General features: G+C 37.4%; 1 pseudogene; it reads left to right on the forward strand.

Annotated features, from left to right (window-relative positions):
* The first annotated feature begins 5729 nt into the window (after nt 1–5729).
* LOC111895181 (AP-1 complex subunit gamma-2-like) lies at nt 5730–16190 on the forward strand (annotated as a pseudogene).
* Nucleotides 16191–16427: the final 237 nt, after the last annotated feature.

Genomic DNA, 16427 nt, shown 5'->3' on the forward strand with positions numbered 1-16427 from the left:
TGTGTTTCATTTGAATGAGAAGGCAATTTTTTATTATCAATTGTCCAAATCTTTTGTGAAAATTCATTGTTTAATTATTGTTATTTGGAAAACATACTGAAATCCCAGCAAGGTTCCTTGTTGCTTCATCGTGTTCTGTTGCTAAACTCCTCCCACTTCGTCGTCATTCCTCTCTGTTGGGAAATCTCTCTTAAAGTGCTTCGTTTCACCTCTTAAATAACAAACTGAGTTTACTCCATTATTGGGGGTTTGAGTGATGTGTTGGGTTGGAGTCCTACAGTGGTCGTCGGTATGCCCTTTCTTCTTGCACCTATTGCAATACATCTCCCGACAGGCTCTATAATGATGGTAGTTGCACTTTTTTGCAGTGTGGGAGGTTTCCTAAATATGGTGTTGTTGGTGTTGAGGTAGTAGGGTCAGTGGAGGTAGGGACTGCTACAGCTTGTTGTCTTTTGATAGGCCCTTGAGTCGAACTACTCCCTTTTTCATTCTAGAACTTTTGTTTCATGTTTACAACTTTGTGGATTGGGATATTCTTGTAGGTAGGCACTTGTTGGTTTCCTTGGTTGTTACTACGGTTTGAACTTGATGGGTTTTAGCCATAAGAACATCCTATGTGCTCATGCAAACCCTAATGCTTGGATCTAGGTTTCTCTATTATACATGCATTCATCCAAGACTTTAAAACCTAGATCTAGCATATGATAATCGATATTAATATATGAATTAGGGTTTAGATCATACCTTGATTGTTATGTAGAAATAACAATCTCAAATCCTCCTTGTAATGGCTTTAGAAAGCTTAGAGTTACAAGTGTCACTCTTCTAATGGCTCACAAACACCAAGAGCAAGAGGATGAAGAATGAGAAGAGAGGAGGCACCCAAAAACATGTAGAAACCCTAAAGAATCAGTTGGCCACGTTTTTGGTGCCCTAGTGGTCCTTAAATACTGAGGCTATTAGGGTTATCTAACAAGGAAACCCTAATTTGACTGCTTAGGCCCTAAGCAACCCATGGACTCCCTCCTTAGAGGCCTAGGAAAATTTCTAATGGGTTTCCCCATAGAATTCGTCCACCCCTCTAATATGGAGTCCATTAGCCCAATATTCAACTATCATACAATTGACAGTTCTAGTCCCTTAAGTTTAATTAATGTCTTTTAGCCACAAAATTGATTCTTAATTAATTATTTACTAATATTAATTAAACAATATGATTTCTCCTTTAATATATTATTCTCATAATATATTAATAAATCATAATTAATCCTCTCTCTCCATAATTAATCCTATCAAGTTGCTTTGGTGAAGGCAACCCAAAAGGACCATGCACCATCGGGTCAAGTACTTACCAAAATAGTTATGGACTTAGACACTAATCCAACAGTCTCCCACTTGGATAAGTCTAATAACTATTATGCGTATGACTTCAGATCCTGATCCGCAATCGTAGCTTTCAAAAGCCGCTATCAACTCTGATCTTATCACGCTCTTTTCAAAAAAAAAAAAAACTCTGATCTTATCAAATACATGTCCTTTAGATAACGGATCATATATTCTTCCATTCTAGATATCGTATAGACTGAGACATGGATTTAAATCATTCTCTCTGTCTATGTGTTGTTTCCTGATTTCCGATTTACGATGACTGACAACAGACTACAATTGAACACATCAAATTAGTCCCGGCTTGGCCAAGCGCTTAGGGTGTCATCACTAAATCATCGAGGGGCCCACAGATATCACTTTTATCCTACTTTGGGTAAAAGTAACGAATAAACTTCGACTCAATGCTCGCTTGCACTCACTCACCGAATCACACACAACAATATGTTTTATAACACCAAGTTACTGGTGCGTTTACATATTATCAATGTGTAACCAACTCGCAAGATACAACTCACACTTCTCGGTTTCAAGAATATAAGATATTATCATCTCACCAATCACTCGTGATAAAATCCATGAAGTGATCCAAGTGAGCGTGGGTTTAATCCAATACTCTAATCTTATAGCAGCACTCATGAACCCTGTAGCAAACTTTTGCAATGTCTAAAACACTTTAGCCATTCTACAATCAGATTCATGACAGTCTTCTTTCATTCCTACTTCCAAAGAATGAGCGACTGTGGAGAGTTTGAATAATCTTATTATTCGGGAAGTTAAAACATGCAAAGTGAAACACAAGAATAATACTAATCCCATATGACCCCAAACTTTGGGTATAAATAAAACATTTTATTTAATCACCATATTGATTATTCATTATTTGTTGTTTCGGGTAATCAACTTCTTACTTGAATTATAACAACAATTGTCCCATGCTCTTAGCATGCACACTATGTTTACCTGTGATCCTTACTTTGTGAAATAGTATAATTAAATAACATTTTCAATCACACTTATTTCATAATTCCTAATCCATTAGTGGAAGAATACAATATTCTCCCAACTACTAGAATATGTTAGATTCTAACATTTTGTGCAACAGTCCTTTCGTAATGTCATGGCACAAAAGTCACCAAGACTCGGCCAATGAAATTACAAAATACTTTATTGGAGATTGTTACAAGACAATTCCATAGTCATGAAGTCTCGTATTCAAAGTACATTCCTTTGAACATCCTTCTTGCATAAAAGTTTCTAATCTAGACATTGATTCTCGATATTCAACTCCCAATATGGAAACATTTCCATATTTGTCATATGAAAACTTATTCTAAATAGAGTCTTATCTATTCAAAATTATGTCAATATGGTCCATCCATGACTATACTTCTAACTGTCCACAAGCGACCAACCCTTGGCGAACCTTAGATTGTCCTTGGCAGTTATTTAATTATTTTAGTCAAAACCGGTTCTATTTGCTTTTTCCCTCTAAATTCCCTAGGCATTTGGAAAATTTTAGAACGGTCAAATATTATAGCATTTGCAATTGATCCTATACCCGAAGCGCATGGGATACAATTCGCAGTGAAAAACGTGATACTTTACCAGTTTCTTACTATAATATCGTCATAATATTTCTATTTGCCGTGTTCTCAAAAATTCAAACTACGAAGAGGGATGTTGTAATCATAATCGAACTTTGAGAATGCAAATAATAAATATAACCTTGACTAAATTTAATTAAAATTTCTCGATCTAAGCTTTTAGATTAGAAACAAAGTATAACATTCTCTTCTTTAATTATAGCAAAAACAACTTTTCAACCCCTGCAACATTGCAAAGTGAAACTTTTGTTTTTCTATAATTAATTTTGCCAACTTGCAATACTAAATAGTAATCATGCTCCTACTAGCATGATGATTATATCCATTCCAGCATAACATTTATGCTCCCACTAGCTTTGTCACGTATTTAGGAACCAGCTAAACTTCTAGAAATCAATACTTATTGATTTCCAAAGTTCATTGTTTCTAATACGATATGCTTCGATAAGCCTTTATCTAAGCTTCTCAAAATTACACACCTTTCCGTAGACATCTTATATGTGTGTCTAAACTAATTCAGAACTTATCTTACTAAGTCCTAATTGTTCAGACTAATTGCCAAATCTTACAATTCAAACTATGAAAAGGGATGCCGTAATCATAATCGAATTTGAGAATGCAATTTACATAATCGATATCTCCTTAAAATCTCTCTTAGTAAAATCATTTCCTCACAATCTTTTTTATGAAAGAGAGAAACCTTATGACACTTAGATTTTATGGTGTATGTGTTCCTATCCATGTGAATTTTCCATAACCATAATCGAACGATAATGTTTGTGACAAATTCAAACTCTTATGGACAGGACTTGTTCATTCTTAATTTCTTGCCATCAAGGGTCCCACCATTGTTTCCAAGTTATCTAGTAGCTCACCCATGCCAATCAATGTACTTTCATTGAACAAGGTTCTTGCCTTACGCAGTCCATTGAGAACTCGTAGAACTCATATGCATAATCACTCAACAGGATTGACACAGAAATAGAATTTTGTCAACACGATAGGTTACAAACTGCAAGTCGTGTGCTAGTGTTTAATAAGTTTACTCTTGATTAGTTCTTGAATCTTTTTAAGATATTCAGACTCCCACTGACCTCTTGACACATTAGATTCTCTTATCAAGAAACATTTCTTGATAAACAAATATCCAAGAGTTTGTGTGTGACTATATCAAGACAAAAACATTACACACATTTGGTCTTAGTTGGTCTTAGTCTTATCCAAGACATCACAACTTACCAATTTCAAACGTGAAAGAGTAAGAAAAACAATTTTCTACTTCACATTTGATGAGTGTGTGTCACTCAATTCACAATCTTGGAGTACGATTCTAAGACTTGAGTTTGGAACGAAGTGTGACTCATCCTTTTGATTTAACCATTTCAACAATTTCCGATTCCTCTTCTTAGCCATACTAGTGCACTAAGATGTCCTTAGAGGATCAATTGTGATATGTTTCTTAATCATTAAGACGATCACAAAATCTGATACAAAAGTACTCTCCATTCTTCTTAGATTTGAGAAACTTTTTATCTTTCTGCCTAATTGATTCTTCATATTCCTTCTGCCATTCATTGAAACTTTTCAATGATTCAGAATTCCACTTAATCTTGTAAGCATAACCACTTTTACTAGACTTTTAGTAAATTATGACGAATAGTCTTGTTGTTATTTGTGATGGACTTGACTAGTGCACAACATTGTGAACCCGTTCTCCTAGTCCTTCACTTGACTCTTTGTCAAGGAATTAGTCTTAAATTCTCTAAGTACCAAGATTTCCATACATCACATGATTCAAATCATATGATTCCATGTTTTTGTCCAATTGAAACTTGGGTGATCAGAATCTTTCCTAACTTAGAAAATTTTGACACTACCATAAATAACATTACTAAGAATCACATCTATTTATAGAAATACACAAACATCAATTTTTCACAACGATTTCATTCACTACAAGAAAAATAGCCTTTTACGACGCGCAAACCACGACACTCATTGATGTATGTTACGCAATGGAGAGTGACGTTAAAAAAGTATCATCTCTTCAGAAAATTTAAGGATTTAGGTCATGCATTATTGCGTGCCCTTAAATTAGCGTCATACGAGAAAAAATTAAAAACACGGAGGGCGTTGTATCTTAAATGGGCGTCCTCTATGAGTGTCGCTTTATAATTTTAATGAAAAGCGCGTTTAGTAGATAGGGGGAAAATGAAATCCCTAAAATTTTGAACACCCGCCTTCTTTTTTATCCTCCACTTTTGTTTCCTTCTTGCCCTAATTACGATCCTTTCTTCTCCCTCCATAGATTCGATTGCCGCCTTGCCTAGTTATCGGCACTCCTTCCTTCGTTCCTCACTTGCCTTCTTCGTCTGACAATATCTCAAGAAGTACAACTCCGAAAGTGTACAAGTCGGACTTATGTATCGGAACTCTGGTAGACTGAAATTCAGGCAACAAAGATAGATGCATACTCGCTTACATCTCTCCCACCGAAGCGAAAGTGGAAGAATTTAGCGAGAGGAATCAAGATTTTTGGTCATCATCATCATGATTGCATACAGATCTCAAATTCCTCTTCAGATCCTCGTAATTGACCTTTCCCCAGTTCTCGATTTGATCAAACATACATATAATTGCAGTCATCGGTCTACGACCCGGTTATATAGTTCGTTTTTGCACTAAACATCTCTGAATCTGATCGAGCTCTCTCGCGGTTTCAAAACCGACCCAATCATGAATCCCTTTTTGTGTGGGACGCGTCTAAGGTGAGTTGCTTTTTTACAACTGATCTTATGTTTTAAAGCTTTTCCTTGTGATCAATTTTGAACTAGTTCTTCATTTCGACCTAATTTGTATTAACGTTATCTCAAGTTGTCTATATTGAGAGTGTAACGCCCGTAGATCAGGGCTAGACAATTTAAAAAACGATAAGCGTCAAAAATGAGATTCTGATAGAAGATTATTTAGAATGAATAATCTTAACTAGGTTATAGTATATGTTACAAGGATTCCGTACATATAAAGAACGCCAAAATCTGAGTTATAACGAAGAAGTTATGACCTGTCGAAGTTTCGCAACGGAACCGGCACGAAGCCGAGTGACGTAAAATATGAATTTAAGTTAGAGCGATATTTAGCCTTAGCGATCTAAACGAAAGTCGTAGATTTCGTTAAACTGAGAGCGTGCATAAAAGGAACGCCCAAATCTGACTTCGTATGAGGAAGTTATGATTTTCTGAAGTTTCGACGTGGCAGTATGCAGCCCGAATACTCGATTTGAGATCGAGCGGTTTTTAGCCGAAATAATCTAAATGAGAATCGAAGATCTCGTTGTTAGTAGCGAAACGATGAAAAGTTAGGCGAGAATGGACGTCGGACGAAGAAGTTATGAATTTATAACGAAATTTTCTGTCCCGAACTCCTAAAAATAATTAATAAAAATAAAAGTCAAAATCAGCCGACGGAGTCTAAATGAAAGTTGAAGAGCGTAGTCTCACCTTCGCGTGGATATAAAGAACGTCGAAAACGGAATTCGTATGAAGGAGATATGAATTTTTGAAGTTTAATAAATATTTAATATTTATTTTTAATTAACATGCGATATTATCCGAAGGAAGATCAGTCGGTCCATCCGAAGTACGCACCGCGTACTGCTGTACGCCCCGCGTACAGCGTAGGGCACTCGAGTTCTACGGAGTCGAGAGTCGTATGCAATGACGTATAAGGGCCGATGACGTAAGCGCTGACGACCTCCGAGGAGTACGCCCCGCGTACCCCGAAGTTACGCCCCGCGTACGTGCGAGGGTCAGCAACTATAAAAGGGGATGCGAGGCCAGCTTCTTTTCTTTTACAAATTCTTCATCTTCTCTCATCTTTTGCCTCGATTTGCATGCCGTTTGCACCCCGAAGCCCCGGTAATATTCCCGAGCCCCGAAGCGAGATCCGAAGCCCCGAGAATCCCGAAGAGCGTTATTCCCGAGCCGAAGCCCTGCCCGCGAGGAGCCCGGTTTTTGTGAAGATCTTCCAGATCTGCGGACAGGCGCTACATCTGCAAGCCGTAGTGTTGTCGGATCATCTTCTGAGCAAGTGAGTGTATAGTCACTTTCATCTTACACATAAATATGAAGTATTTTATAAAATACGTGTTATGTGTATACATATATATATATATTATTGTTTATATGCGTGAGTGCATAGCACTTTCTTCTAATACATAAATATAAAGTATTCGCTATGAAATACGTGCTAGGTGTTATATATCTATTTGAGATGGATTTGGAATTGATGTTTTTATACGGGTGTTGAATGATTCAAATTGTGTTTGTATTTATATCTACAAAAATGTTGGGTAGAACATGGGTAGATGGAATAGTTGGTGACGATGCGACTTTGTGCCTATTTGATAAACTTTGGAGACGATGTGCCAATTGTATGAACCCAGGTGACTATGAGACGTAGTGCCTATTGTGTGAGCCCTGGTGACTATGAGACGTAGTGCCAATTGTATGAACCCAGGTGACTATGAGACGTAGTGCCTATTGTGTAAGCCCTGGTGACTATGAGACGTAGTGCCTATTGTGTGAGCCTTGGTGACTATGAGACGTAGTGCCAATTGTATGAACCCAGGTGACTATGAGACGTAGTGCCTATTGTGTAATCCCCGGTGACTATGAGACGTAGTGCCAACTGTATGAACCCTGGTGACTATGCGACGTAGTACCTAATGTATGAACCGTGGTAGCAAATGGACTGTGAGCCAGTTCCTCAGGTAAACCCTGAGGAATAAATGAAGAAAGTATAATCGATTCCTAGGGTAAAACCTTAAAGAAGATAATGGGGATGGGTATTTGGGTTGATTGTTGATAATTGAATATAATAAATGTATTATTGTGGGTTGAAAACCCTATATGCTCACCAGGCTCCCAAGCCTGACCCACTCAGTTTTCTTTGTATCACAGGTATCAATACGAAGACATAATTCACTGAGAGAATAAAGGAGGTGTAAATCATTAGTGTAAATGAATGTAAGTTCTGTTTATGCTTATGTTCCTGTATTGACGATGACATCCCAAACGTTTTAAAATGAATAAAATATGTTTCTTCGAAAATGTTTTAATAACGTATTTATCATGTTTTTCTGGGGACAAATTCCGCGACACTTTTATTAAAGAAGTACTCCGATTTTTATAAAGCATAAACAAATCGGTCTTTTCTGGCCATGAATTTTGGGGATGTCACAGTTGGTATCAGAGCATTAGTTTAAGCGAACTAGGAATTTGTAGGAAATTTCTAGACTTAAACTTAGAATGCTAAGTAATGATTGTGAGGAGTGTGTCTAAAATATGTTAGGTAGTACACCTAAATAGACACAAGCACTAGTTTATTTTAGGAATGATGCCTAAAATGCTTTAATGTGCTAAATGTTTTGTGTGATAGCTATTTTGATGCTATTATTTGTTCGGATCTATGGTCTGTTGCCGACCGGATCTGGAGACCTTATGTGTTTAGGATTCTAAGCGTATGTATACGATATTAGAACTAGCATGTAACCGTTGGGAGTAATAAGGTGAAATTATTCGGTGTGTAGATCAAAAATGGTGAGAACAAGAAGCGGAGTTGGAAATGCTGATGAAAACAGGAATCAACCGCCTGTAATTCAACAAGTACCTGTCGTAGCTGATGCACCTGAGCCGATAACAATGACTGATGTACAAATGATGATCCAAATGATGTTGGATCGTCAGATGGAAGAAACAAGACGCCTGCTTAGGCAGAATCGTAAAGAACCGTCAATTCAAGCAGAAGAGCCCGAGGAGAATGGAGGGCAGTCTGAAGGAGAAAACTTTAGTGGGATCATTGGTCAAGTCGAACAACCAGTGGTTAGACGCAATAACCAGTATGGAGGAAATGATGGTCGTGGGTGCAAGTATAAGGATTTCATGGCATCCAAACCACCATGTCTATCCGGAAGCCCGACGCCGGTGCAAGTTATGGACTGGGTCTCAGAAATGGAGACTATGTTTGAAAGTTGCGAATGCAGCAACAGGCAGAAGACCGCTCTTGCAATTCCTCTATTAAAATCTGGAGTACTGAGCTAGTGGAATTTACTGGCCGGTTCGATGCCCAAGGGGGAAGCTAGCAAGATGTCTTGGGAGGAGTTCGTGGTACAATTGAAAATGCAATACTGCTCTGAGCAGGATCTCCTGGAAATCAACAATGAGTTCCAGAATCTGAAGAAAGGAAAAATGAGCATTATGGAATACGCCACAAGCTTTACGGAAAAGATGAAGCTTATTCCATACCTAGTTCCTACTGAACTTTCCAAGGTCAACAAGTTTGCCAATGGATTACCAGCGGACTTTGGTCCGATAGTCAAGCAAGCAACCACTTTGAAAGCCACCATCTGGGCAGCCAAAAATGTTGAAACCCAAATAAAAGAAAAGGGTCTGGAGAGAGCTGAAGTTGGAGAGAAAAGGAAACATTAAGGATCTTCAATAATCAACAAAGAAACCAAATTCCCGAAATCTGGAGGAAGAGATGAAGCTAAGTGGTGCGAGAAGTGTAAAAAGAAACACTTCGGGAAGTGTAGCGAGGATATGACTTGCTACAAATGTGGGAAGACAGGGCATTACGCCAACAAGTGTGCATCCAACAAAAGGGTGTGCTACGGATGTAACGAGGAAGGGCATATTTCTAGAGACTGCCCAAAGAAAAACGCACCACCACAGCTAAAGGCATTCCACATGATCCTCGACGAAGCGAATCAAGAATGAGGAATTTATATCCAAGGATCAACTTATGATATAGCCAATTAAAGGCATAGTATAGGGTGAACTTGAGCTTTTTGTGTAATCATTTCAAGTTATATTGTAAACCCTGGTTTTGATATTTATGTGATATTTATGGTTTTAGTACCTGATGTGTTAAATGATTGTGTGATTTTTTTTATAGTGACTTGGTTCGACTGAGAGACAATACTTGGGACGAGTATGAGTAGGTGTGAAAGGTAGTAGATGCATATACTACCGGAAGCACAGGACTCGCACTTGGATCAGGGAAAGTCACAAGGTTACCAAGAAGCTAGTGATTGATTCCACTTTATTCTGGTATGTCATTACCATTGTTTCGGTAATAACTAGTAAGATGGTTCTTGTTCCGACCCTAGTGGTCATATTTAAATTTGAGTTCGACTACGAGGAGTATGTTACGTGGTCTAGAGGACCAAGTTAGATGTAACATCTGACTTAAGTCAGAAGGTTGAAGTTAATGCGATTGATAGTGTCGCTCTCGTTGTTAAAAGAAGTTTGCAGGTAGAAATGCTACATGCTGAAATGTGATTATATCACATTAGAATATGAAGGAAGGTATATTCTATTAATGAAATATAACTTTATTAAAGACCGAGTCTAAGCGTTGCATCGTGCGATGAGAGGTCAGTAGAGCATGACCCATCAGTTTGTTACAACAGATAAATGAAAGTATTTATCCTGAGAAGAAAGAGGAGTCCTCAATAAGGACCTATTTTGTAACTCAAAGGCTACGATTGAAAGCCAACATAGTACGATAAGCAGAGACTAGATTGGGCATCTTCTGCGGTCAAGAAAGCCATAGAGTTAAATACTCTTTCGAGGAAACATAGAAGTTACGGTGATTACCAAGGATGAAGAAATAACGTGTGGAATCATTATGCAAGCCCTATTTCGTTGATGATTCCGGGACGTAATCATCCTAAGGGGGAGATAATTGTAACGCCCGTAGATCAGGGCTAGACAATTTAAAAAACGATAAGCGTCAAAAATGAGATTCTGATAGAAGATTATTTAGAATGAATAATCTTAACTAGGTTATAGTATATGTTACAAGGATTCCGTACATATAAAGAACGCCAAAATCTGAGTTATAACGAAGAAGTTATGACCTGTCGAAGTTTCGCAACGGAATCGGCACGAAGCCGAGTGACGTAAAATATGAATTTAAGTTAGAGCGATATTTAGCCTTAGCGATCTAAACGAAAGTCGTAGATTTCATTAAACTGAGAGCGTGCATAAAAGGAACGCCCAACTCTGACTTCGTATGAGGAAGTTATGATTTTCTGAAGTTTCGACGTGGCAGTATGCAGCCCGAATACTCGATTTGAGATCGAGCGGTTTTTAGCCGAAATAATCTAAATGAGAATCGAATATCTCGTTGTTAGTAGCGAAACGATGAAAAGTTAGGCGAGAATGGACGTCGGACGAAGAAGTTATGAATTTATAACGAAATTTTCTGTCCCGACCTCCTAAAAATAATTAATAAAAATAAAAGTCAAAATCAGCCGACGGAGTCTAAATGAAAGTTGAAGAGCGTAGTCTCACCTTCGCGTGGATATAAAGAACGTCGAAAACGGAATTCGTATGAAGGAGATATGAATTTTTGAAGTTTAATAAATATTTAATATTTATTTTTAATTAACATGCGATATTATCCGAAGGAAGATCAGTCGGTCCATCCGAAGTACGCACCGCGTACTGCTGTACGCCCCGCGTACAGCGTAGGTCACTCGAGTTCTACGGAGTCGAGAGTCGTATGCAATGACGTATAAGGGCCGATGACGTAAGCGCTGACGACCTCCGAGGAGTACGCCCCGCGTACCCCGAAGTTACGCCCCGCGTACGTGCGAGGGTCAGCAACTATAAAAGGGGATGCGAGGCCAGCTTCTTTTCTTTTACAAATTCTTCATCTTCTCTCATCTTTTGCCTCGATTTGCGTGCCGTTTGCACCCCGAAGCCCCGGTAATATTCCCGAGCCCCGAAGCGAGATCCGAAGCCCCGAGAATCCCGAAGAGCGTTATTCCCGAGCCGAAGCCCTGCCCGCGAGGAGCCCGGTTTTTGTGAAGATCTTCCAGATCTGCGGACAGGCGCTACATCTGCAAGCCGTAGTGTTGTCGGATCATCTTCTGAGCAAGTGAGTGTATAGTCACTTTCATCTTACACATAAATATGAAGTATTTTATAAAATACGTGTTATGTGTATACATATATATATATTATTGTTTATATGCGTGAGTGCATAGCACTTTCTTCTAATACATAAATATAAAGTATTCGCTATGAAATACGTGCTAGGTGTTATATATCTATTTGAGATGGATTTGGAATTGATGTTTTTATACGGGTGTTGAATGATTCAAATTGTGTTTGTATTTATATCTACAAAAATGTTGGGTAGAACATGGGTAGATGGAATAGTTGGTGACGATGCGACTTTGTGCCTATTTGATAAACTTTGGAGACGATGTGCCAATTGTATGAACCCAGGTGACTATGAGACGTAGTGCCTATTGTGTGAGCCCTGGTGACTATGAGACGTAGTGACAATTGTATGAACCCAGGTGACTATGAGACATAGTGCCTATTGTGTAAGCCCTGGTGACTATGAGACGTAGTACCTATTGTGTGAGCCCTGGTGACTATGAGACGTAGTGCCAATTGTATGAACCCAGGTGACTATGAGACGTAGTGCCTATTGTGTAAGCCCTGGTGACTATGAGACGTAGTGCCAACTGTATGAACCCTGGTGACTATGCGACGTAGTACCTAATGTATGAACCGTGGTAGCAAATGGACTGTGAGCCAGTTCCTCAGGTAAACCCTTAGGAATAAATGAAGAAAGTATAATCGATTCCTAGGGTAAAACCTTAAAGAAGATAATGGGGATGGGTATTTGGGTTGATTGTTGATAATTGAATATAATAAATGTATTATTGTGGGTTGAAAACCCTATATGCTCACCAGGCTCCCAAGCCTGACCCACTCAGTTTTCTTTGTATCACAGGTATCAATACGAAGACATAATTCACTGAGAGAATAAAGGAGGTGTAAATAATTAGTGTAAATGAATGTAAGTTCTGTTTATGCTTATGTTCCTGTATTGACGATGACATCCCAAACGTTTTAAAATGAATAAAATACGTTTCTTCGAAAATGTTTTAATAACGTATTTATCATGTTTTTCTGGGGACAAATTCCGCGACACTTTTATTAAAGAAGTACTCTGATTTTTATAAAGCATAAACAAATCGGTCTTTTCTGGCCATGAATTTTGGGATGTCACAGAGAGTTAGTTTGCGTTCGTAATAGTTGGGGCATTTGATTTGCGTACATTTAATGGAATTCATCCATGTATTTCCCGATTGGATGGGTCACTCAAATGAGTAAGACACTGTCACCAACTTATAAGATCCTAATCTGGGTATGAAGATAATCCATGAACTCTGTCATGAACCATCCCTCGCAAACCATATGTCTCTCTACTTAAGATTTTCCATCTTTTTGGTTTATCATTCACCTGCAAAATATTTTACTACATTTCATACCACATGCGTAATTTGTTGTTAATTAGTTGGGTCTAAAACTGTAAATGAAACATTATTGGTCTACTGCAGGGACATGATTAGGGCAATACGAGCCTGCAAAACTGATGCAGAAGAGCATGCTATTGTTAGAAAAGAATGTGCTTCTATTCGTGCATCAGTTAGTGATAATGATAATGATTACAGACACCGTAACTTGGCAAAGCTCATGTTCATTCACATGTTAGGATACCGCACACATTTTGGCCAAATGAAGTGCTTGAAACTTATAGCAGCTCCTGGATTCCCTGAAAAGAGAATAGGATATCTGGGACTTATGTTGCTTCTTGATGAAAGACAAGAAGTTTTGATGCTTGTCACCAATTTACTAAAGCAATATGCTCTTGTCTTTCTTCACTCTTATCTTTCCTATATCTTGTGTTCAAGCAACATGGTTGACTTGAGAATCTTTTTTTTTATCATTTGCAGAGATCTTAACCACACCAATCAGTACATTGTGGGACTAGCTCTTTGTGCTTTGGGTAATATATGTTCTGCAGAAATGGCTTGTGATCTTGCACCTGAAGTTGAAAGATTGCTGCAATTTCGAGATCCAAATATTCGTAAGAAAGTAAGCGGATGTTAACAATATTTATTTCATTTCATGATCTATCAAGGATGTTTCATCTAATTCTCACATTTCATATGAAGAATCATACTCACATAAGTTCTTACAATTTACAGGCAGCATTGTGCTCAATAAGGATTGTAAAGAAGGTCCTTGACCTTGCAGAAAATTTTGTCAACCCTATTGTTTCCTTACTTAAAGAAAAACATCATGGGGTTCTTTTAACAGCAATCCAACTCTGTACAGATCTCTGTAACCTTAATGAAGAGACTCTTGAATTTTTCAGGATGGCAAATATACTTGATCTTGTTAAAGATCCTCTATTATTTGTTGGGATTGTCTTCTTCTAGTTCGTGTTCTCTTTCTTTATCTTTCTACTGTGTATTTGCGCTAAGAACTGTTTGACATATGATTCTATAAGTGCAAATTAGTAATTTTAGTGATGAGATATATTTTCTTTTTTCTTCCTTTGGTATAGAAATGCACAGAGGCGTTGGTGAAAGTTTTGAAGGATGTTGTCAACAGCCCATATGCTCCTGAATATGATGTTTCAACTTTCAAGTATTGCAGACCCTTTTCTTCATATAAGACTGCTTCGCCTTTTGCATGTTTTGGGCCATGGAGATGCTGATGCTAGTGATTCCATGAATGACATTCTTGCCCAGGTTAGCTTTTATTTTAATAAAGCTCATTGTGAATTGTGATATATAATTCAAAATTATAAGAATTTATGAAATTCCTTGTGTAGGTGGCTACAAAAACTGAGTCAAACAAGAATGCAGGGAATGCAATACTTTATGAATGTGTAGAAACCATTATGAGCATTGAAGATAGCAGTGGTTTACGTGTTCTTGCAATCAATATATTGGGAAGATTCTTGTCTAATTGTGAGAACAATATCATATGATTTATGTCTTAATATGTGTTATGAGTATTCCCTTTATTATGGTCTAAAATATTGGGATTTGTTATATGGCAGATATGTTGCATTGAACATGCTGATGAAAGCAATTTCAGTAGATGATCAAGTAGTTCAGAGACATCGTTCAACAATCTTGGAATGTGTAAAGGTAAAACTTTTCTCTTAACAAAAAGAAATATCAATCAAGTTATATAAGTTTGTTGTGGTTTCTGAATGCTTCTTTATGATTCAGGATTCAGATGCTTCAATTCGTAAAAGAGCTCTTGAACTTGTATACCTTCTGGTGAATGGGACGAATGTCAAACCTTTGACCAATGAGTTAATTGATTATCTACATGTAAGTGACCAGGACTTCAAGGGAGATCTTACTGAAAAAATTTGCTCCATTCTAGAAAAGTAAGTTGAAGGTTTCATTTTTATCTTTTAATTTGGTGAATGTAATATTCTTATAGCATATTTTGATGATTTTCAAAGTATCATACACACAATAACATTTCTTGATTGGTGTTGTAGGATTTCCCCTGATAAGATTTGGTACATTGATTAGATGCTCATGGTTCTTTCTGAGGTATGTATTATGGTAGTAGGTTCTTGTAAATGATGAATTTCATTTTCCATGCATTTCTAGTGACCTCTAAATTGTTATAAAAACCTTGGTGGAATGGAAGTTATTAGTATGCTACTAAAGACGTATAAAGGACTCCTAATTCTTGTTTAGGGTTAGTTACTTATTTATACAACAATGTTTCACATATTTTCTGATTTATAATGTTTGTTGTTATACATAATATGCAATGGTGTTTCAAAATAGGGCAATGGTTCATGCAACCTGCTATGACGTATGTGTATGATGTGGCATAAGTTTTTAAATTTTTTGACACATCAGCTGCTTAGTTGTATTTTAACAGACAGAAATAAATGATTTATGGCATGTCAATTCCTCAACTCCACTCCATTATGCAAGATGATCACCATTGGTTCTACCATGTTATTGGATATTTGCAGAATTGGTTGTTTTAGGGAAGATATCCTGCTATTTTTTTCTGTATTATTATTTTTTTTTTTATATTTTGTGACATGGATTTTTTGCGTGTTAAGCGATTAAGCGATATCTCACCTCATATGAACCATAACCGATATGGGAGGTTTGTTAAGTTCATTTTGTTTTCTGATGCAAAAAAAGTGGCTAATATCTTTGTGTTGTGCTGTGGTGTAGCGTTTTCAATATCTATAATTAAGGCAGAGCAAGCAATTCTGCAATGTCTGGATGTTGCAGCTAAGGCTCCGCATTGGCCTATTGGTGTTGATGGTTAGTAATTCCACCTGGCCTCGTTATGGTAACCACATATCTATTGTTCAAACTTCAAAACCCTACTTGAATTTATATTCCATTCATCATCTAGAAACTAGTTTCAATTAGAAACCATGTCAACTTAGTCAAGTTAGTTGGCTTAATTGCCCTATGTAGAAGGAATTCATATGAACAAAAAATTTCATGAAAATGCTTTGTCTTCACCTTCAGTTCAGTCACCGGTATGTTAAATGACAAAT

This window comes from Lactuca sativa, chromosome 6, assembly GCF_002870075.4.
Source record: "Lactuca sativa cultivar Salinas chromosome 6, Lsat_Salinas_v11, whole genome shotgun sequence".
Taxonomy (NCBI): Eukaryota; Viridiplantae; Streptophyta; class Magnoliopsida; order Asterales; family Asteraceae; genus Lactuca; species Lactuca sativa.